This window comes from Coccinella septempunctata, chromosome 6 (genome assembly GCF_907165205.1).
Source record: "Coccinella septempunctata chromosome 6, icCocSept1.1, whole genome shotgun sequence".
NCBI lineage: Eukaryota > Metazoa > Arthropoda > Insecta > Coleoptera > Coccinellidae > Coccinella > Coccinella septempunctata.
Genome location: NC_058194.1, coordinates 1,905,442 through 1,929,185, shown reverse-complemented (window position 1 = coordinate 1,929,185; position 23,744 = coordinate 1,905,442). Strand labels below are relative to the sequence as shown.

Below are 23,744 nucleotides of genomic sequence, written 5' to 3'. Positions count from 1 at the left end.
GTTCCTGCTCATCGTCGTTTCCTGCCGGCGTGGACACATAGCGCTGGCTAGTTACCCACTGGTGTACCGGTAAGTTGCTCTGCAGAAAAAAGGTTTTAATTCTGCTTTCTTCTTTCAGATAGACGTTCTCCAGTGAGCTAAGTCCTCGCCCCGACTCTCTACGTGGAATATACAGCCTTTCAATAGCTGAATTTGGGTGCAGCAAACCATACTGTGTCAAGGTGGTCCTAGTTCTCCTGTCTAGTCTTTCCAGATCCGTCTGAGACCAGGTGAGTACTCCAGCAGTATATATGAAAGCCGGTATTGCCCAGGTATTGATAGCGGTCATCTTGTTCTTGGCTGACAGTTGTGTGTTTAAGACTTTTTTTATCCTAGTGAACAGCTCTCTTTCGACTTCTTCCTTATTCTCCCTTTGTCTAATTTCATATGTCTCCTGGACACCAAGATATTTATACCTCTCTTTTGCCCCTAAAGCTGGTATCACTTGTCCGTCTATCAACACCATATTTTCTTCACGATCTAGTTTCCCTCTCATCACAGCGACCGTCGCACATTTATCCAGCCCGAACTTCATCCCAATGCCTCCGCTGAACTCTCTCACCAGCTCTATTTCCCCCTCCAACTGCTGTCTGCCTCTAGCGAACAATTTAAGATCGTCCACATAGAAAAGATGAGTGAGCTTTCTACTCTGGTCTAATGAGTATCCGTAGGACGATCTGTTTAACATGCCGCTTAACGGATTTAAGGCGAGACAGAACCACAATGGACTGAAGCTATCACCTTGGAATATACCTTTTCTGATATTTATTGAGGCTGTTTTGTACGAAGTTGATGTTCCTTCAAGTATAAGTGAGGTACGCCACGTTGACATTAGGGAGCGGAACAATGAAATCACCTGTGGGTTTACCTTGTATATCTTCAAGATTTCTAACAGCCAAGTGTGGGGCACAGAGTCAAATGCCTTCTGGTAATATATCCATGCCATGGCGATGTTTTTCTTCTTCCTTTTAGCCCGTTTTGTGATTGTATTATCGATTAATAGAAGTTCCTTACTGCCTCTGCCACCTCTCCTGCAGCCATTTTGTTCCCAGGCTAATATTTTATTATTTTTCAGGTGATTCCGGACCTTGTGACCGACCGTCGAGGTAAGTATTTTATAAGCGGAACAAAGGCATGTGATTGGCCTGTAGTTTTCAGGTTTGGTAGGATCTCCTTTTTTGAAGATCATGTACGTCATGCCTTGTGTGAAGAATTTAGGTATCTTATTCGGGTTCTCCAAAGCTGAATTTAGGAGCCATGCCAAAACCCCATGAGTGGATGGTAAGTACTTCCACCAATAATTATGAATATTGTCTATTCCAGCCGTTGTCCAATTTTTCATTCTTTTGACGGTCATCGCTACATCTTCCTCCGTGATGACGACAGAGTGCATTTCGGATAGATTTGCATGCATTTCTTTTTCAGTTTCTATCCATGTGGCTTTGGTGTTGTGGCTTTCCTTTTCTGTCCACATGTTAGACCAGTATTTTTAGAATTATATATATATATACGTATTGGAATACTTATTTGCCGGAGAAAACAGGGAGAAATATTTGGGAACCTGGCAATTGTCGTTTGGGCAATTAGTAGTTAGTCGTCATTTACATCTATATTTCGAAACTGATTGCGTTTCTTCTTCAGGATGCTAAAATATACATAATGAACGTAGTTACAAAACATACAAAATAAACATTAAAACTTACATCCGACAAGTGTACTATAAAACTAACAAGGAGAGCATCAGGAAGTTATACAATCACATTTAAAACATTATTTTTCTCCGCTTAACAATGAAACAGAAACGAGCTGGTGTGGAGTCAAATCACTTCTTATAGGTTACTGTCACAAAATAAGGTGAACCACAGAAAAATAACAAGATCAAGTAATGACATCCACTGTATTGTTATCGTCACGACATCGGTCTAGGGATAACAGGTAACTATACACAACACTCAGATTCTTCAGGTCAGTCTTTTTATTAATATTATTTGTGTTCTCGTTGATAAAACACATTTCTAGAAAAGTTCTTTTGTTGTAATTTGAACTTGTGCTTAGTATTTCGACGTCATCATATTGGAAAGTATGGTCAAGTGAGGACGAGTGGCTTGCCAATGCACACCTTTCCGGTCGCAGTCTAGCATCACTCCTGTGGAGGGCGATGCGTTTTCTTAGGCATTGGGCTGTTTGGCCAATATACACCGAGTTACAACCTCCACATGGGATACGGTATATGACGTCGGATCTGGACATGGTTGGTACTTTGTCTTTGATCTTGCTGAAAATGTTCTTCACAGTTAGGGGGTTGTATCTGGCGATCCTTATATTCTCTATCTCATTCAATATGTTTGTATGTATTTTTAGAGAGATGTCTGCATTCTCTAACCCCTGACCCAGCAAGAAGAGGACCACTGGAGGAAACAACGACACTGGCAACCCAGGGCCAACAACTCAAATATTTATCCCTGCCCTTCGTCCCGTCTTTGACAGGAAAATTGACCAACATATTGAATGAGATAGAGAATATAAGGATCGCCAGATACAACCCCCTAACTGTGAAGAACATTTTCAGCAAGATCAAAGACAAAGTACCAACCATGTCCAGATCCGACGTCATATACCGTATCCCATGTGGAGGTTGTAACTCGGTGTATATTGGCCAAACAGCCCAATGCCTAAGAAAACGCATCGCCCTCCACAGGAGTGATGCTAGACTGCGACCGGAAAGGTGTGCATTGGCAAGCCACTCGTCCTCACTTGACCATACATATATATATATATATATATATATATATATATATATATATATATATATATATATATATATATATATATATATATATATATATATATATATATATATATATATATATATATATATATATATATATATATATATATATATATATATATATTTACATCTGGCATACTTTATTGCGTCCTTTCAAAAAGCAACCCAGAAATACGCTACTTAGGTGGAATCTGATCGAAGTATATTAATCTACGCAAAAAATTACGTAGTTTGGTCGTTTCAGATCTCAAATATCTTTATTAATGAAGAAGTTGATATACGCACATTATTGCGTCCTTTCATGGTCCTACCATTATTGCGTCCGGCGTATATTTTGTTTTCATATGTAGCACAATGCTGCGTCCGAATTTTATTCAATCTTTCACCATTAGCATGTTGTTGCGTCCAGCGTAGTTGCCACATATGTTTTAGAATCTGGTACAGTAGGATTATTCGAACTCGATGACGTGATCGTATTATAACATTGGCTCCAGTTATTACAACTTTCATCTTTCAAAACACCTCCATATTTATGATGGCTATCATCCTTAGTTTGTGGACTGCTCACTTGGGGAATCGTATTTCAGAATGTTTCAAACACTCTTTAAGTGTCTTTTTGTCAAGAAGAGCTTTAGTGATTATGTAATAATTTTAAAAACGTTATATATTTCATTTTCGTTTTTTTTTATAACAAATGAATGTGAGATAGTGGTGCTCTGGAGAAAACTTAAATTAGGAATGCATTAACTGCACAGTTGTTGATTTATCCTACGAACAATTTGGCAGTCTGGAGAGTCAACTACTCTCTCAGGGTAGTTAAATGGACGGCGAATGAAATTCCCGAGTTTGAATATGAATCGTAGCCTGCATCCTAGCTCTTCGATATACAAAGACTCTATTTGCTCATAGGAGGACGAAACCATTGAGCATATCCTCAGTGACTGCCCAGCGGCAGACAAGGTTCGCTCAGGCTGGTTCTAGGGGAACTCATGAACTACTCCTCCTCTGTTATCACCTATTCCCTTTGGAAGATGGCACTGGAGGTAGAAGTTTAGCTCTTTGAGCTTGTTTGTGTGCCACAATAGACCGCTTTGGTCGCGGTAGCAGGTCTGGGGGATTCGACAGATGCGCCGAACAAACTGTAACTGTAACTCTTCGATACAAAGGATATACTTTCCTCGAATGCAGGAAGACAGGGGTTTCAATGTTTGCAATACCAACATTATACACAAAAGTTGGAAATGGAATAAGATTATTGAGAGGTCAAGACCCACTCAAGGGAATAGTAGCTCATCATAAAATCAAAGTCAAAGAGCTGGAGTGCTTTGGAGAAGCTAATATCCGACATATGTATCGATCTTAAGCTAGTAGGAAAATCTATCACGCCAGCAGAACAAAAGATATTAGAAAGCTAGATTAGACAAGCAAAACTGAAGTTTTCATTCGAATATCATATAAGTAAACATATACTTTATATATTTCAAGAGATTGAAAGACCATGACGTGATGTAAAAATCATCTTCTGCTTTTCTGGAGTCGGCTGAGCTGATGTCGGAAACGGGAGGATTTATTTATCAAGATGGAGTGATACTAGATACTAGAATACTAGGTAGTATAAGAAGAATATAATGCAAGTGGTCACCTCAACATCTTGCAGGGCTAGCCGTGATCGACGAAAACTCTTATGCACATCTTGTCCGCTGGCAGAATTCATACTTTATCAGGGTATATAGATAGACACAATGCGAATTCCTGACTTCCATCTGAGAGAAGTTTAGGGCATAGACAAATAACCAAAGCTCTCATTTGTACCTCCAAAGACCAAAGCAGTTTTTGAGAATGATAAAGCTCGCATATATTGCAATTAGGCTTTTTCAAGAACTCGGCACATATGCCAAGTTGTTGAAAAAGCGTGTATATACACGCGATAAAGCTCGATAAAGTTCTGCCAGAAAAAGAGCTCAAAGAATTTCTTGTGTTGTATTCCCTTCGCTGCCAAAAAAAATGTGGTAGTGAACGAAGAACAGAAAAGTGAAAAATACAAAGGATCTGAGAACTAATAACGTTACTGAATTGGAGATTATTCTGGCCTGAAGAACTCTGGCAGAATGAAGAACTATCTCAAGAACGTGGGGACAACACCTGGTTCTGTCACTAGGGCAAGAAAAGGGATTTTGGACGTGACAATGGTCAACGCAGCTTCCAGAAGAAGTGTTAAAGCTTGGAAAATGGTGACCAAACCATCAATCTCTGACCATAGGATAATCGAATATAAAATAACAGAAGAGGAACTGATCCACCATTAAGATCCATCTGAAGCAAAACTTACAACAGTTCGAAACTAATTGGCCAAACCTCTCGCATTACGATCTGGAACAAAAAGTCGATCTGGGAATTTTAGAGGCCTTCCCCTCCAGTTATCCATTCCCGGAAGTTTGAACAAGCGAGGATGCATCTAATTAATCCTATTCGTGCATGGGCTCATGCCGACGATTTTAAAATCTTTGGTGATATAGGCTCTATTGAAGACTGCGTTTCCTGCAGCGTGCTTTGTGGACTCATTCTTGATTTGGTGTGGCAGAAATCAACTACCATTGAGCATTTTTGAGTGCAATGTCGCCACGTACACCAGGAAAAAGAACTATTTACTGTATAGTTATAGTCTTGATGGCAGCGTCCTGAGCAAAAAAACGGAGATAAAAGATCTTGGCGTTGTTTTGATCAAAGTTTTACATTTGTTCCTCATGTTAATCATTTACTTGGTACGAGGCCAAGATTGTATGAATTCATCGTGCGTAATAGCAGATATTTTCTGATCCGGAAACCATGATTTTACTGTTCAATACATTTGTGACTAGCAAACTGGAGTTTGGATGCAATGCTTGGAACCCAATATACGATTGCCATACACATCACAATGACATATATTTCCAGAGCTGGCGACGAAAATCGGAAAAAGATTTGTAATGGATCAAAATTGAATATGAGTTAGTTTTGATGGTGTATATGAATCAGCACCCACGCTAAAAGGTCAGGTAGTGGAACATCTGACGGCGCCGGCGATACTCTTTGATTTATATAAAATCACAATATCCGTACTTTGGGGTGACTACTGACTGCCTCTCTTCTATTGATATGTGGTCTGAATATTCTATTCACAAATAATATATGATATTTGAGCAGTAAATGCAGTTTCATCCAATACAATTCTTTTGAAACAACATCGTCAAGGCAGCAACTTATGTGGTGTACTGACACACCGCGTTTCACTAAAATGAGATCTGACCACTTTTTCAAGTTTTCTGTTCTATGAACTAGTGACAATTTTCAATCATTACAAAATACTTGCAGAGTGTGTTGTAATTTCATATACTTACATCAAAGCGCGTCGCCGCTAGGTGTTCCACTACCTGACTTATGTACACCCTCAATACTAAATCATATTATATTATGCGCCAGTACAAAACTTTTGCCGAATTTCGTTGCCAGCTCTCGGACTAATGGAGGATGTTCAGAGAAGTTTTTTCGAGTAAGATCATGCTGTTTTGCTGAATAAATTCGGTGCAGTTAAGCTTGATGTAAGGAAGGGCGTTTGAGGTTCCTTCATGGACCCTTGAATGGCACATCTACTCGCTGGAGTAGGATTTCAAGTTCTAGACCCGTACGCTTGTTCAACCTTACTACGCCCAGAACAAATATATTGTTTCAGTCATCTGTGTACAATATGATTTGTTCTAAATTCAATCAGATCTCGCATTTCTGTGATATACACTTTGACAGACAGTCCTTATTAATTAATAGGACACTACATATATACAAGAGTTAACATAATTTGTAGAACTTTTTAATTTTTGTGGTAATGTCACTTCTAATCCCACAGCACTCAGAATACAAAAGGTCATGGCAAAAGGAGTAATCAACCCCACAATATCGCTCAATAAGCCAGACGGATGATTCACCGAAGGAGAACAGGAACGATCTTTCAGTTTTCCCAAAACAACCTTCACAGCTAGTAAACCCATAACTAGAATCGATACAGCAATATAGACCAAGAATCCTCGTAAGGAAGATTGGGATATTTAAAAGACGATGTCTGGAGTGGGCAATGAACACCTTCAATCTATATAGATCACCAGAAGTGTAAAGAAGAATCCTAGAAGAGATTCGTCTTCATCTTCTGAAGATAACCAGAAGCTACTTAGAATGAGTCATATACACAGAAAATGGAGAAGGACAAAAGTTCCCCTCACACCAAAATGGGGACCCACAATCTTCAAGAACAATTAATTCAACATCGTTTCTATTGAAGACGATGAAGAAAGTAGTAGATAACAACATAAGAACATAGAATCTGGAGAATACACCAATTCACAAATGTCAGATTGCCTACAGGACGACCGATCAACAAAAACTGCTCTGTATGACCGTATGACTCTAAAGCTAGGTTCCTGGTCCCTCGGGAACTAAAGGAAATGAAGAGGCAAATACACTTGCCTCTAGCAACAAGGGAAGTTGACGTTTATTCATCCAGTGGAATAAAAAAATTTCAATTCACAAGTGAAATGAGATGACATGAGCATAAGCGGATAAAGCGATACCTTTCATGTCAATTTATAAATCCGATAATTCTCTGGAAAGTGTTATCGTTTGATTTCTAATTGAAGTGGAATAAAATTCACGTGAGTTATAAGTTTTTTTCATTCGAAAGAATAATAATGACAATATCAGTCAAAAGAACACTATAAGGGCACTTCAATCGGACCTGCTATTGCTCTAGAGACAGAATCCAATTCTTCACCTAACAGGCTTTCGGGATGACCTTGGAGCCTAGGAAGCTAAATCATTTCAGTTGTGCAAATACAACTTGGTTTACTTGTATACACAGTTGCCAGATTTAGGACGCAACATTATGCGTCGTGTGAAAGATGTATATTGACTGTATATCAGTTTTCATCATTTGAAGCGCCCCCGAAGCGGAATTTGCGTGAACTAAAAATATACTTTAGGTTTCATGAGAAGCACTTTACTGCGTCTGGAGATATGTTTTTCAACATAGAATAACTCTTTTATCAAAAGATGAATGAAATCTATAGTTGTTCCAAAGATAGCTCTCGACGTCCTTCACGATTTGCGACCACTCCTGTCGTTGAATGCCTCGAAATACCAGAGAAAACTTTGAAAAACAATGCTGCGTCCGGTATACGGACGCAGTATTATTCAGGACGCAATAGTGTATGGCCCAAAGACAATGTATGGACGCAACATAGTATGCTGGATAAATATATATATATATATATATATATATATAATGAAGAAAGTGATCACGCCTAAACAGGGAGGCAATGAATTAAATAATGAGGATAAATTCAGATGCATACCACCCGACGATATGAATATCGACAAGTGTTACGATCTGAATTGAGCTAGCCAGTTTGTCATCGTCAAGGCCCCCAAATGGAGTACGCTCCACCGAAGAAAAGCAGATGCTGACCATGGTTTCGGCCTCATTTGGCCTCATCAGAGCAACATAGCATTTTTCCACGGTGGAGAACGTTTGGAATTGATGGAACTTTATTCAATGTTGTTATGTTCTAGTGGGTATTATTTATTTACCCACAGCGCCATCCAACATGAAACGGTATCCGATTCAATCCCCCCCAGATAGAAACCAAGACGAAGACAATAGCATATGTCCCATATTTTCCCTAATTCAGTACGCCGGTTCGCCTTGCGAACGTCGGACGTATGATGGGAAGTCTGAGACGCGCTCGGTTCTCGACAGAATACGATGCCGGCGATACAATAATGAAGAAAGTGATCACGCCTAAACAGGGAGGCAATGAATTAAATAATGAGGATAAATTCAGATGCATACCACCCGACGATATGAATATCGACAAGTGTTACGATCTGAATTGAGCTAGCCAGTTTGTCATCGTCAAGGCCCCCAAATGGAGTACGCTCCACCGAAGAAAAGCAGATGCTGACCATGGTTTCGGCCTCATTTGGCCTCATCAGAGCAACATAGCATTTTTCCACGGTGGAGAACGTTTGGAATTGATGGAACTTTATTCAATGTTGTTATGTTCTAGTGGGTATTATTTATTTACCCACAGCGCCATCCAACATGAAACGGTATCCGATTCAATCCCCCCCAGATAGAAACCAAGACGAAGACAATAGCATATGTCTATCTGGGGGGGATTGAATCGGATACCGTTTCATGTTGGATGGCGCTGTGGGTAAATAAATAATACCCACTAGAACATAACAACATTGAATAAAGTTCCATCAATTCCAAACGTTCTCCACCGTGGAAAAATGCTATGTTGCTCTGATGAGGCCAAATGAGGCCGAAACCATGGTCAGCATCTGTTTTTCTTCGGTGGAGCGTACTCCATTTGGGGGCCTTGACGATGACAAACTGGCTAGCTCAATTCAGATCGTAACACTTGTCGATATTCATATCGTCGGGTGGTATGCATCTGAATTTATCCTCATTATATATATATATATATATATATATATATATATATATATATATATATATATATATAAGTTAAAATAAAATTGTTTTCTGAATTTGATGATCTCGAACATTAGCGAAAACGTTAAAATATCTCAATCATTGATCGCTGTCATTAATAACCTAGTTGATTGAATAACTAGTAACAAACAATAATTGTATCAGATGAAAAATTCGATTCACAGAAAATTCAGCAACTCTAGCCAACGTTAGATAAATAAACTAATGTTGTGGTTTCGGATGACAACTGTCAACATTCTGCATTTTATTGTAGAGTAAGAATACATATATTATGATTTTCATAGATCAGACTTGATATCATTTACCAGATGAGAAGAGATTTTTACCGATCTCATCGAGCCTCGTACTATCGTGAGAGAATCATTACATCTCAACTGAAATCATTTCAAAGTGAATGTTCAGAGAATGTTAAACGATTAAAGGCCAATATCACCAAGGATATAAACCAAGATTAGATGTAACTGACGTTAAAGAATGTAAGTCTATATAATCTATGTCGATTAAGTTAAAATAGGGTGTCTCTGTGTTTTGTGGTTTCTGTACCCTCCCTACAATTATAGACCTATTTCTCTGGTACCAGTTTTCTCTAAGATAATTGAAAAAATAGTATCTAATCAGGTAGTAAAATACTTTGAAGAAAATGCGTTATTTTCGAAAAGTCAGTTTGGTTACAGAAAGGGGAGAAATACAGTGGTGGCCATGGTAAGTTTTGTTGACTTTGCACTTGAGTGTTTGGAGCGGGGTTGGCATTACTCGGTATCTTTCATAGACTTGACGAAGGCGTTCGACTGCGTCTCACGTGACAGATTGTTGAGTAAGCTGAAAAAATACGGCATTGACCCAGTAGCATTAAAACTCATTCATTCATTTCTGAATGAGAGACGTCAGGTGGTTTATGCGGATGGGGCATATTCAATGTTGAATGAAGTGACACTGAGTGTACCCCAAGGCTCCAACTTGGGACCAGTACTTTTTTGATCTATATTAATGATTTATCTGATTATGTCCCGGAAGCAGTAACCACTCAATTTGTGGATGACACGACTTTGGAGGTTGGGTCCTCTGATCTTAAAAGTCTGCGTGGTCTGTCGCGGGAGGCGCTGTCGAGGGCTTTCGACTGGTTCACTGCGAATGGTCTTAGCATGAATAGGGACAAGACGCAGTCCCTGACCTTAAGTATGAGGATGAGAGGTGATTTTGAGTCGGTAAGGTTTCTTGGGGTTTATCTTGATCCTTCACTTACCTGGGGTGCTCATGTGGATGACCTGACAACTACATTCAGCAGGAACATTTTTGCGTTGAGGGCACTCTCTTTTTCCTTATCCGGGAACGTACTTACTATGGTTTATTTTGCACTAGTTGAATCTAGACTCAGATATGCGGTATTATCAAAGAGTAACCAACAAGAGGATGCACTCTGTCATTTTGGCCGGTTGGGTTTCAATGACCTTGAGGGAATACTCATAATTCGATATTCGAACTATTTTGAAAGAAGTCGCATTATTTTCATAAACGGAAATTGATTCGTTTCCGACAGGATACGAAAACGAAAGCCGATATCTGCCGATATTCGTTCGGTTCGCAACTCGCAATTTGATTGGACGCCCAGATTCTGATTTGACTGCGGATGATTCTGTTCGCAGTATTCTGGCGCGTATCGTGTCCCCACTCCAAGGTTAAAATTCCATGAGTCAGGTTTCGCCTTGTAAATTGACAGAGTGAAACCTCTTGTTGGTTACTCTTTGGTATTATTGTGGGGAAACTGTGCCGGACGTGAATTAGTTTTTAGTTTGCAGAGACGTGCAGTCAGAATTTTAGGTAGAGTTGGTTATCGGGACTGCTGCAAGCATGTTTTCAAAAGACTAGGTATACTGACTTTCCCATCTTTGTTTATACTTGAAAACTTATTATATATTCACGCTCATAAGAGTATTTATCGTTTGAAAGTGCATGTGCATGATCATTATACTAGAAATAAATTGTTAGTAAGAAAAGATTTCGAGAGATTAAAGAAGTCGCAAAATAGTCCAACCTATTGTGCTACATCACTGTACAAGAGACTGCCTCACGAGTTGAAGGATCTACCTTTTACCAAGTTCAAAACTAAAATAAAAGAAATATTGGTAGACAATGTTTTCTATACAATAGATGATTTCTATATGCACTGGTAACCATGATTATGATTATATAATTATACTCTTTGGATTTACGTCTCTGTGTGTATGAGCTAATTCTAAACTTATTTTGTGGATGTTCATGATTTTGGCTTCTGATTTTGTACTTAAAGTGTTGACATTTATGGTTTTATTCTGCTGAGTGATGTTTGATATGGATTCTTAAAGATTTTGTCCTTGGATTTCCAATTTATAGAACTTAATATGTCGATATAAATTGTAATATGTAGATGTTTTTTTTGACTTGACCTGTGAAAGCAATTCCCGTAAATGCATCTACACCAATAAACTCTATCTCTCTCTCTCTTTACTTAACTGCATAGACAAAGCAGATATCAATGATAGAAAGAGTTTGTTTGAATTTTAATTTGAGTTTAAGTTGAGGGTACTTGATCACCGTTTGGAGAAATTGGCCCTTAGTATTACATCTTACTTACTGATCAGTGAAATGCTCCAAAAAAATCGTGCGAATCATGTTCGACATCTCTCACAGAGATTCTTGTAAACCATTCATTGTGGCTTGAAAGATTCTCACATTTCCCTGTATTTATATTTTGAATGTGCTAGTGTACATGAAATAGAATTGTGGTTGGGTGGTCAACAATTCCAATTTTCATGACTACCCGACCAGAAGCGCGAGCTTGCTCAGTGTTCCCTTATATAGGACAAAAAAGTTTTAGTCGTTTATGTCATATCAGGGCTTCACCTTGTGCAACCACGTGCCTAGTGAATATAAAGTTCTGACCCTCAGAGTTTTTAAAGACCGAATAAAAGAACTTCTCCTGAGAATAGCTTACTATAGTTTGCGGAGTATTCGAGTAACAGCAATCTTTGGTTGTATCTATTTTTTTTTGTATGATGAATCTATTGTTTATATTTATATTTATGTTTAAAAATCATTTTATGATTGCTGATGCGATGTTTGTTATTGTGTCTTTTATATGCGTGTACGTCAATATTGTTATATTGACTTTTTACCAAATTTTTTCCTGAAATTTCTATAGTTTGAATTTGCACAGGTCAAGTGATAAATCCGTCTACAGACACTGACAGATATTAAATTGATTGAAAAAATTAGTCCCAGGTGCTTTAACCTCAGCTATATTTATGAAGCCTGGCACAGCAGATACACTTTTACCCTATTATATTAATTACATTAACTATTTGATCAGGTCCACAAATAAAATAATTCAAATTGCTCTTGCAACTTGCACTTTCTCAGTTTTGTAGAAGTGAATTTCGGATAACGATTAGACAAAATTCCTTCCATACGCAAACCAAGCTTTTTCCCAGAAACCATAGATATACTCGAAATTTAATGGAAAAATCTAGTTAAACGGTTCAACCAACCGTCGATTATCATCAACAGAATTGTTTTGAATCTCTTCATTGTATGATGACTATAAGGAATGAGTAGGGTTCGAGACTGGCTCGGATCTGAAATTTTTAATTAATCTTTGATTTGAAAGGGTGGGATATGGGAATAATCATAATCTGTGTGAAATTTACATCTTTTTTGTCCGAGGGCAATGAATGACCGAATATCGCACAACAGGATGCATCAGAAGAACTCACTTTTCAGAAGCAAAGATTCAGGCTGAACTTCCCAAGAGTTATTTTTTTCACATGCATATAGCGTATAAAATCGTCACTTGTCATGGGTCACGTAAACGACGCCGGTATTTCGCATTAATTGAAATGTGCACGCTTTTTTTATCGATGATTTGGTGGACAGCCTATGTCTTCAATCTTTGCCGAGAAAGGTGCAGGCAGGAATGTGACACATTCAGCACAAGCGTGAAATACTACGGCGATTTCTTTGAGACATTTCATAAATATCCGCAGTCCTTGACTGAAAAAACACAAAGAAACCAATACCAAAAATCAATTGGTGAGTGACACCTTCGTTGAGACGCCCTTTATCGCCTTTCAATAAATAACTGAGTTCGCTCTCCTGAAAAGTAGAGAGTTTGTTTATTCTCTATTTATTGGAAAAAAAGCAGATTGATGTGAAGCTGTCCCAATAACGGCACAAGCAGTAAGTGGACACTCAATATCATACGGACAAGAAAAAATTCCTGCAAATTTCACACGTTAATCTATGAGCCACACCTTCAAATTGTTTTCCTTTACCGCTAATTAACACAAATAGTCATTTGTGCAACCAGTTGAAAAAAGCATTATTTTTTGTAATGCTTTCGTTGAGCAAAAAAATAGATATGAAAAATAGTGTTTCCCAACGTGTTTCACACAATATTTTTTCTAAATTCGAATAAGATATGAGTATTTGAATTGAAATTTGAAGTATCAGAAACTTTCATACAAGCATCCTTCATAGATTCCTTTCAAATGAACAAGTGAATTTGGAGATTCGTTGCTATGGAAACAAGTATCGTTTCCTCAAAAGTTGCGAAATATTTCACTTTTCGTAGCTACTAACGAGATTGCTTCTCGTTAGTAGCGTTTCAAAACATCATTAAGGTTTAAAAAGTGTCAAAATTAGAAAAAAATAATTATGATCCGAACCAAACCAGAACCTACTTGCTGGGAATACGCGTGATGAGGTTTATAAGCATTGTAAAACGTGTTTCAAACCTACATATTCCGAATTAAAGCCAAATATATACAATACATAGAATTCAATTGAGTTACAAATAAATAACTATTTAGTTATTTAACTAATATAATAATTCTAATTATACCATGTTTTTAAAATCACAAAATTTTTTGCTTGGTTCATATTCGGCATTTGAAATTAGACGAAAATCTTTGTTGGAAAGAACACTTTTGCAAAGTGAATAATTTGTATATCCATTTTTTCCAAGAATGTGTATGAGCTGAGTATGGTTAGTGTATGGACATTTTTTCTTCCAATATTTTCTACATATCAACTAAAATTATTTTTTTTCGGATATCTGCATATACAATTTAAATTCTTGAAATCAGACAAGATCAAATGTTAACCGTCATAAAAAACGCACCTAGGTGTGAGTCTAATCATTTAATAACAATCAATTCTATAGATATTTCAGGAGTTGTTATAAATGTTCTGCCTTATTTCAATGTTCTATCAATGGAAAAAATTAAACAAAACAGAAAATAGGTAATGAGTTGATATGAACAAGGTGAAGTGGGGGTATGTGTGTAGTAGGGTTGAACAACCTTGGTTCTAGTTATGGGGACAATTGAACTACATGTTCAATTACATACTTTATTCGAAATTGTGGAGTAGGTGTAATTTTAATCGCCATGTATGTCGAGAAATGCTGAATAAGCTCCAAAGAACTACATGAAAAATTAAAATTTTCTCAGTTCTAACATTACCATAAATATGGTTACTCACTAGATTTTACTGAGCACTTACCCCAGTGCACATTACTTCCTTCTCATCAAAGATTATAGAGTAGAAAGATGGGAAACGAGGCGACTAAAGCGATTTGAGCGACATCTGTGTGTCACGCGTGTTTTTAAAACGCTAGGACTGGTTAAAATATTAATTTGAGTGCCATTTGCAGTAATATATGACATTTTTTAAGATTTCAGACGTCAATTTTGATCAAAGAGGTTTTGAATGTTTCGATTCTCATTCCGCTTTTTTGTTTATCTGGCTCGTTCTAGTTGCTGATTTTTGGAGTTTTTTGTCTTATTTCTTGGTGAGAACATCAAAATATTGTTCGAAAATTATTGAATGGTGAAGAACGGTGGATCAAATAATAAAATGTATTTTACGTGATTAAGTTTTTCACTCAACTAAGGAAAATGGAAGCGTAAGTATTAAAAGTCGTAACATGTGAATGGGTCATTCATGGATTCTTATTTTCAATGCTCCGAAGTGGATAAAATTCTCAGGGCTTGAAGACAATTACTTCAGCAAACACTACTAACTACACCATGTGCAATGAACATTTTACTGCAGGTCAATTGAGAACTGTTCATCGACGTAAATTGTTGTATGCAGAAAGCATCCCTTGCATGCACGGCCTATTAAGGGGAAATTATGATCTTTATAGGTCCATTCAATGATTCTCAATTGCTACTCTTTCAATATATTCAGAAATGCAGAGGTTTTATTGATTTCCATTTGGGAACCAAGTGACTGTCAAATTGTTGTTTAGAAAGTCAAAGTTTTATGAAACCTGCTGTGAGTGTTTTGTTCATTCATTAATCAATTTGTATATTGTGTCATGAAGAGACCATATCATAAGGAAATCATAAAAAAAGCACCAAGAAACTATACTGACATACAGGTCTTGCATATGTCTGCAAGTTTTTTTTTTAAGTGTGGTTCTGAAAATTCTTTAAATATTACCGACATATGTAAATAACTGGAATATGTATGCTATGATGGTTTATTGAATATTGGTTCATATTAATTTCTGATATATGTATATTTTACAAATTCAACTAAGGCCCGGTACTTTCACGTGCGAATAACTAAATTTATTCGATAAATGAGTCTTATTCTTAGGATAAGTAAAAATGCAGTCTTTTCACTTTCAGATAGTGTTATTCATCGAATAAATCTGTCATTGAAACTCGTTAATAAAATTTTATTTGTCATAGATCGAATGTCGGTACGTCATTATTGGTTGAATTTTTAAGATTCTGGATGTATGGTTATTTTTTGTGTGATTTTCACGGAATATTTGCTTTCTAGTTGGAATTATGACAATTTCTACAATGCGGTCTCTTATTTTACATTAATCAGTGAAAAGTAGTATACCGTGTTTTCACAGAATTGTTATTCGTCAAATAATTTCATCTGGAAGCACCGAAATAAGGTATCCTTCAGATAGGAAATAATTCGACAGATACTTATTGACAGTGAATAAAATTTATACGAAGGTGAAAGTACCGGGCCTAAGTTCATTAGTTCAGAACGACCTATTGTACAGAAACAACACCTTCGACGTATAGCAGATCACCCTATACTTTAGTGTCCTAGTAAAAGCTTCATTTATTGCCCACTATTTCAATTTCTGTAAATTTTTTATGAATTGCAAATAAACATATAGCACATCCAACAGCGTTTTTCGTTGATATCAATTGATTCCAAACAATATTTAGATGAAAACATCCTGATCGCAAAGCAAAACCATACTTTTGTTTTGTCGCTCAGGATGTTTGTTTTCTGATAGAAATAAAGTCAATATTGGAATGCAATACGAGAAATAGAATTCGAATTTCGCGCCCCTCAATCAAAAAACAGAAAATTGTTATCAAAAAGTTTTCCTGTATTGACAGTGCGTTTTTAGCGCCATGTCATTGTCACGCGTGTTTTCACTGGCCAAAATGTAGTCGGTTTTTAGTACTAGCGATATGAGGGCGTTTCCCTCGGCGTTTCCTATCTTTCTACTCTATAATCTTTGCTTCTCATGAAGTATATAAACGACGAGTCTCCGAGGCTAGACTTAATGAAAGGTATCGTAAGCTTATGTTGAATCTTAATCTTATTTATATTTTACGTGAATATTTGAATCATATTTTGTAAAAAGATATGATTTTTCTTCGCTTCGAGAACTGATTTTCATTATCGAAATTAAAGTAAGGGAAAAAAACTGAAAGTGTCAACCAAGTGGCAGTATTATTATCAAAAAACGAATTAATTCAAATGCAGATTATTAAATCAACAAATGCTACGATCTTAATAGAACTGCTCGACTGCTCGAAATATAACTAGAAATTTTCTTTTCGTCCACAAAGAGTAGATGCTGACCATGGTTTCGGTCTTATCTATTTAATTATAATCCGATTTTCATTCATCTGTAGTTTATGAAATATATTCTAGGTTCTAGGTGTCATCACCGAAGGCCCAACCAAAGAGTTGTAATTCTTTGGCCCAACATTCGATATAGGTAAAGGACATATTATTTACGTAATTAGCATATATTCCCCAATGAATTTATGTCATCATTTCATGGTGAGATTATAAAACTGCGAATAATATGGATCGTAAATGGTTATGATTCTTTGTCTATGATCGATAGAGGTTATGTCAAATTGGAGAAACCTGACAACCAGACAATCCATCAAATTATGCTTTCGTGAATGGAGATGTGAGAAGTACATTCCAACAGTACATCTGCAGAACTAATAGTGGTATTCTGCTTTTCATCTGTAAAGCCCGTTTTCAACAGCCGAGAATTCTCTACAAAATTCTCGCAAGAAAACTGCAGAGATTATTTTGTATGCAAGTGAACAGAGAACTCTACCGAAAGTGCGTATGCAACGGTAAATAATTCACGGCGCATGAATTTCGAGTAATATCTCTAGAGAATTATCGGCTGTTGCAAACGTTACAAATCTGTAGCGTACGATAAATCTGTCAGTGTCGGCTTACCGATGGAAGCAGAATACCACCATAAGTCATTTCAGAATGAAATAAATATTCCCAAAAAAGGTAGAGTTGTCTCTTTTGATCTTCTCATCGAAATGAAATAGATTTATTTCGTTCCCAATTGATTGTTTTCGTTTCAGAATCTAGAAGTATTGGTTACAACCATTAGAATTTGAGTAAGAATTGCTATTCAAATCATAGTGTATAGAAACATTTCATTTCCCAATCAAGTTTTATGAAAATGGCGTTCAAAAAGATCGAAAATGACTACCAAGAACATGTTATATGAACATGTATTTTACTATGAAATGATCCTTTCTGATGGTTTGAGACTTCTCGTCAAAAAGAATGACATAAATGCTCGCATAGATGTTTGTTGATCACTTCACGATGAGTTAAATTTATCAGAACGACTCTTGAAACTCAATTTGAGACTTGAGAGAGCAACCTCAGATGTAGGTCTATATCAAAATATAATCTCTAAAAAAACATGTGTCTTTAAAAATTAGCTGATCATTGGCCACTTCTATGTAAAAAATATTGACGAAATTACATGCATCTTTTTCAACTTTTCTCAAACAGTCATATTTATTTTCTTATGTTGCAGCACAAGAAGATTTCAAGGGTAGATGAGCGAAGGTTATGACAAATTTTATTTTTCTGTGAAGAGTGAGCGTTATTTCGTAAGCCTGCGACTTTTAGTACAAAACGGGCTATTCGTAAGGATACGTTTTTATTATTGACGTCATCGATATGAGCGTGATGACGTCATCGCTAAAATTTTTATGTGGGTGTTGTATTGTAATACATTATTTGAAAGGTCTTCCAAATACCTATTCAGCCATATCAATATGTACAATAATTAATTTGCGTATTGTCCGAGGGGTTTTTCACTGCGGAATTTTAGTGTACAAAATGATGGAATTGAGGCGGAATTGCCGGAATATTATGGAATTACACGGAATTTGATGGAATTACTCGGAATTGAACGGTATTTCATAGGAATCAATTAGAATTGAACGGTATTTTATAATGCCTCAATGGAATTGAACGGCATTGTGATGGAATTTAATGGAATTGAACATGCGCAGAAAGCAGTTTTTGAATAATCGCGTCACCTAACAATCGCATTGAACTAAAGAAAGAAATGGAAGGGACTCTCGGGTCAGCAAAAGTGAGGCCGACTGAAATAGACAATTGGATGTATATCTTTCTCTCTCTGTACTTGCGCAAGGAGAGATAAACTATAAAAGTTTTTTCTGATTTGAATCGTATTTTTTATCAAATCAGGACGTTTTCTGAGTTGATTATGCGATCATAGATAACCTTTATGCGATGTGAATTATATTTTTCATAGTAGTGTAGAAGGAATTTAATAATTTTTTTGCCAAATACCTGCACCAATGAGATGGGGATATCTGAAATTTTGGACTCGTTTCTCGAACTGTGATGATTGGAATCATATTTTTCATCAATTCAAGACGTTTTCTGAGTTAATTTTGCGATGTTGATCATATTTTTGAGAGCAGTGCAGACGGAATTTAATAAGTCTTTTTTTGTATGAAAAGAACAGAAATTTGTTCATTTTAACTAGATTAGTATATTGTGAAAGAATATAATCATGTGAAATTCATCAAGGTTCTAATCTACATGTTGAACATACATATTTTCCTTATACTATACTGAATTTTAAGTTAATTAGGGAGCGTTGTCCAAAAAAAGTGTCAATTCTTTCTATATTTTTATTATATACAATATATATAATAGTTTACATATATCTTCAGTAATAGTCTACAATGAAAAAAAAAATTATTGATTTCAAATAATTTAAATTCACTCGAAAACTTAAATGCGCTCTGCTTCTCATCGGATTAGATTAGATTAGATGGATCTTCGTTTGCAATTAATATTACAAATGGTGTCGACAGTAATAAACAAATATAAAATATCACAGTGGTAACAACATGCATACAAACACAATAAAAATAAAAAACAATCCTCATCATATTCTTTCTCCATAAGAACTCTTCTATAGAATATATAGTTTCATTTAAAAGCAACCTTTTCACTTCTCTCTTAAAGTCCATCATGAAACTAAGAAGGAAGTTTATTATATAGTTTGGGGCCCCAGAAGTCCATGCCCTGGTCTATGCGCTTTAGATGGTGCACTGGAATCTGCAAGGAGTTTTTATTTCTTGTTTCATATGCATGATTTATAAAATTGCTCGGAAAGTTCTTCCACTTCTGATGCACATAACACAGTGAGTTGTATATGAAGAGTGATGGAACTGTAAGTATTCCATGATCCTTGAATGTCTTGGGATATTATTGAATACACTTGGTACAGCATCAAGTTTCAATTTTTTTCTTGTATAACTTGGATTATGAAGGTTATCTTCACATATTCTACTATACTTTGAGGGATACCAATTTTCCCTTCCTACAGCAGTAATCCAAAGTTCCAAAATATCTGGGCGTTTAAAAGGAAACCTAAAATAAAGTAATATATAATGCTTTTGAAGTCACAAAAAGGGATCTCATAATGGAAATATTTAAAATAGACCTCCCTGTGGAAACTCTTTGTCTCATTTTTGTTCTGCTCATTGGAGCATCCTTTAGCAACTTGTTACAACCATCGTTACAAGATTCTGAAATTTACCAATTTTGCGTGACTGCAAACAGTACTGATGTTGATGGGGACAACAATGATTTGAGAAACACAAAAACCTATAAAATACTTTCTCTAAAACTTTACACCACAAATTCACAAACAACTTCAATTCTGAAGATTATTTTTTTATTTTATTTTTATTTTATGAAAATAGGAATACAAACGGGTGTTCCAACCCAAAAAAAGTATTCACAAATTACATGGGAAAAAAATCATACAATCAAAAATAGAAAATTTCAACCTGAAATAGTTTCAAAACAACACTGTACAAAATGATAAATTATTCTTTCGATAATTTATAAGAAAAGCACTCACGAAACAACATTCTATGATAGTTTTTTTTTTTAGTAGTTTTTTGAATTGAAAAATGGACGTATTAAAGGGATCGGTATCGCTAAATTCCGTGTTAAACGTCGTCAAAAATCTACAAATTGGCGAATTTTGCGTTACGTTCAAACGACGGAAAGGGACAGCAAAAGTTTCCCTCGATCTTAATCTTTTCTCGGGAACTCTAAAGGACAACAGCTGCAGAATAGAGGGAACCAAAAAGATGCCGTTCAGAACTTTATATAAAAAACTCATATCATAAATTTTTCTGCGGTTTTCTAAACTAAGCATATTGAACCTAGCCTGAGCTTCAGTGTAATCATGATCTTTTATGAGCAGATTATTACGGTATGACAGATATTTGAGAAATTTATGTTGCACTCTTTCTAATCTTTTAATATGACATTCATAATGAGGGTTCCAAATCGAAGAGGCAAAGTTTAGTTTATTCAGAACGAAGGTGTTGTACAGCGTGAGTAAACTCTTATTAGTCCTGAACAATTTAGCTTGTCGGAGAGTGAATCCAAGCATTTTATTCGAAGATGAAATTATGTGATCGATATGTTGAATGAAAGTTAACTTGGTATCTAAGAACACTCCCAAATCACGAACACCTTCAACCCGTCGCAACTGAACTTGGTCTATTTTATACCCGAACTTCAAGACATTTGTATTCCTGGTAAATGAAATAATGGAACATTTACTCAAATTAAGGAAGAGAAAGTTCTCTCTGCAGTACTGAGAGAACCTATCCAAATCCTCTTGAAGTAGAACGAAGTCCTCAATGCTCTTTATCTTTAGAAATATTTTGAGGTCATCCGCATAAAACAAAAAATCAGCAGTACGGAAACAGGAGGAGATATTATTAATATAAATGATAAACAGTAAGGGTCCCAGGTGCGAACCCTGAGGCACTCCCGATGTGCTAGAAAAATATCTCGATTTCTGCCCTCCCACACATACAAACTGGGATCTCCGCAACACATATGATATTACCCACCTCAATAGACTGCCACATATTCCCACTTCTGCAAGTCTGTGAAAAAGTACACTATGATTAACCTTATCGAAAGCTTTTTTAAAATCCGTGTATATTACGTCTGTCTGATTTTGCGATTCGAATCCATCATGTAGGGCTTCAAGGAAACCCACCAAATTGGTCTCTAGATTCCTACCTTTAACAAATCCGTGCTGGTTTTCAATTATCAGGTGCCTTATATGGTGACTTAATGAGCGCTGAACGAGGGATTCAAATAATTTTGGAATAGCGGAGAGAATAGCAATAGGTCTATAGTTCTGAACGAGATCCTTCCGGCCCTCCTTATGAACTGGAACGATTTTAGAAAGTTTACAGCGACGTGGGAAATCTCCACTCCGGAGCGATCGGTTGAAGAGAATAGTAAGTGGTAATGATAAAGATTTAGAACAATTTTTCAAAAATATAGGCGGAATCTCATCGGGACCAGGTCCCTTATTAGGATCTAATGCTTTTAAAGCTTCTTCCACGATCGCTCCTGATAGGGAAACATCGCTTAAGTAATTACTGCTGTAGATGCTCTCCACACAATGCAAGTCATCAATCGGGGATGAAGGTGGTTCGAAAACAGAACTAAAATAATCACTTACTCAGAGGACAGTTAAAATCGAAAGAGGTCTTTTCGGACAGTTTCAACCCTTTTAATTTCTTCGGGTGGCCAGGTAAAGGTAATCTGTCCCTTCACTAGATCCATATTTCTCAGAAACCGAAAATCCAGATACTTAAAGGTTTTCGAGTGGGATTCCCCGATTTATTTGAGTTTTTTCAAATTTCAAGCAAATATTAATCGTGAGTTTTAGCATTCTGAACACTTTTAGATCTCGTTTCCAATTGAACACAACAGAAATCATCCCAAAAACTAATTTAAACTGAGTAACAACAAAACCGTCAGCTGATTGATGTAAACAAAACATCTAAAAGAGAGAGAAGGGATACCCACCAATAGTCTTTCTCACTCCCACACTTTTGGACACACTTTCTGCCGATTTGCTGAACTGCGGGTCCCTTCCATTTCTTTCTTTAGTTCAATGAACAATCGTTTTGACATAACCTATAAAAGTACGTAAATATTTTGGTGTGTTATCGGTGGTGCTCAAGCAACGGTTTTAAGGTAAGCTTTTATTGATTGGATTTTCATTATGCATGAAGTGTTCGAGATAATGTGATTCCACATTTTTCGCGTGGGTGAAAACTGAAGAAATCTTTGTTTTTATAAATCATATCATGGCCTCCGAGATATAAGTATTACAAAATTGACATTTAGACAATTCCAACTTAGGTCATTATCTCCATTTCTGTTTATGCTACGAACTTGAAAGAAAGCCATTATGGGGACACTATTTGGAAAGCCATTCAGTGGCGTACTCGTAGTACATTTAATTTAGGTTTATTCTTTTTATGTTACATTGTTTTTAATTATGCTTTATCGTCGAAATAAATGAATTAAATGAATAAATCGTTACTTCAAATGCCCTTCCGATGTTCTGAATTTTTCTTAAAAACGGATGAAAAAATTTACAGTGAAATTATTATCAAAAAAGAATGAACCTAAATTAAATGTACTACGTGGCCTCCTCCGACTTTTATGCCTTTTCTAATTCTTTAAATAAAGGACTGTCGAACTTCAAAGAAAATATTATTCTGTCCCCTTATAAAAAATTCAATTTTAACGCCCTCTATCTTTTTCCACAGCAACATTTTATTAAGGTATATTTGGTCCTATCGCCATATTTTGGTCCAAACAATCTGCCCTTAGCCTATGTCCCAATAGTTATGAATCACCCTGTATAGAAAATATATCCATTTTACGAAACAGTTCAATATT

The 23,744-nt window shown here is 36.3% G+C and overlaps 1 long non-coding RNA gene across 1 annotated transcript; it reads right to left on the bottom strand.

Annotated features, from left to right (window-relative positions):
* Positions 1 to 1,636: 1,636 nt before the first annotated feature.
* LOC123315225 lies at positions 1,637 to 1,995 on the bottom strand. The gene is made up of 2 exons (XR_006537929.1): positions 1,743 to 1,995; positions 1,637 to 1,684 (listed from the first exon to the last, which is right to left on the bottom strand). It is a non-coding gene; the product is annotated as an uncharacterized LOC123315225 (long non-coding RNA).
* Between the last annotated feature and the right edge of the window lie 21,749 nt (positions 1,996 to 23,744).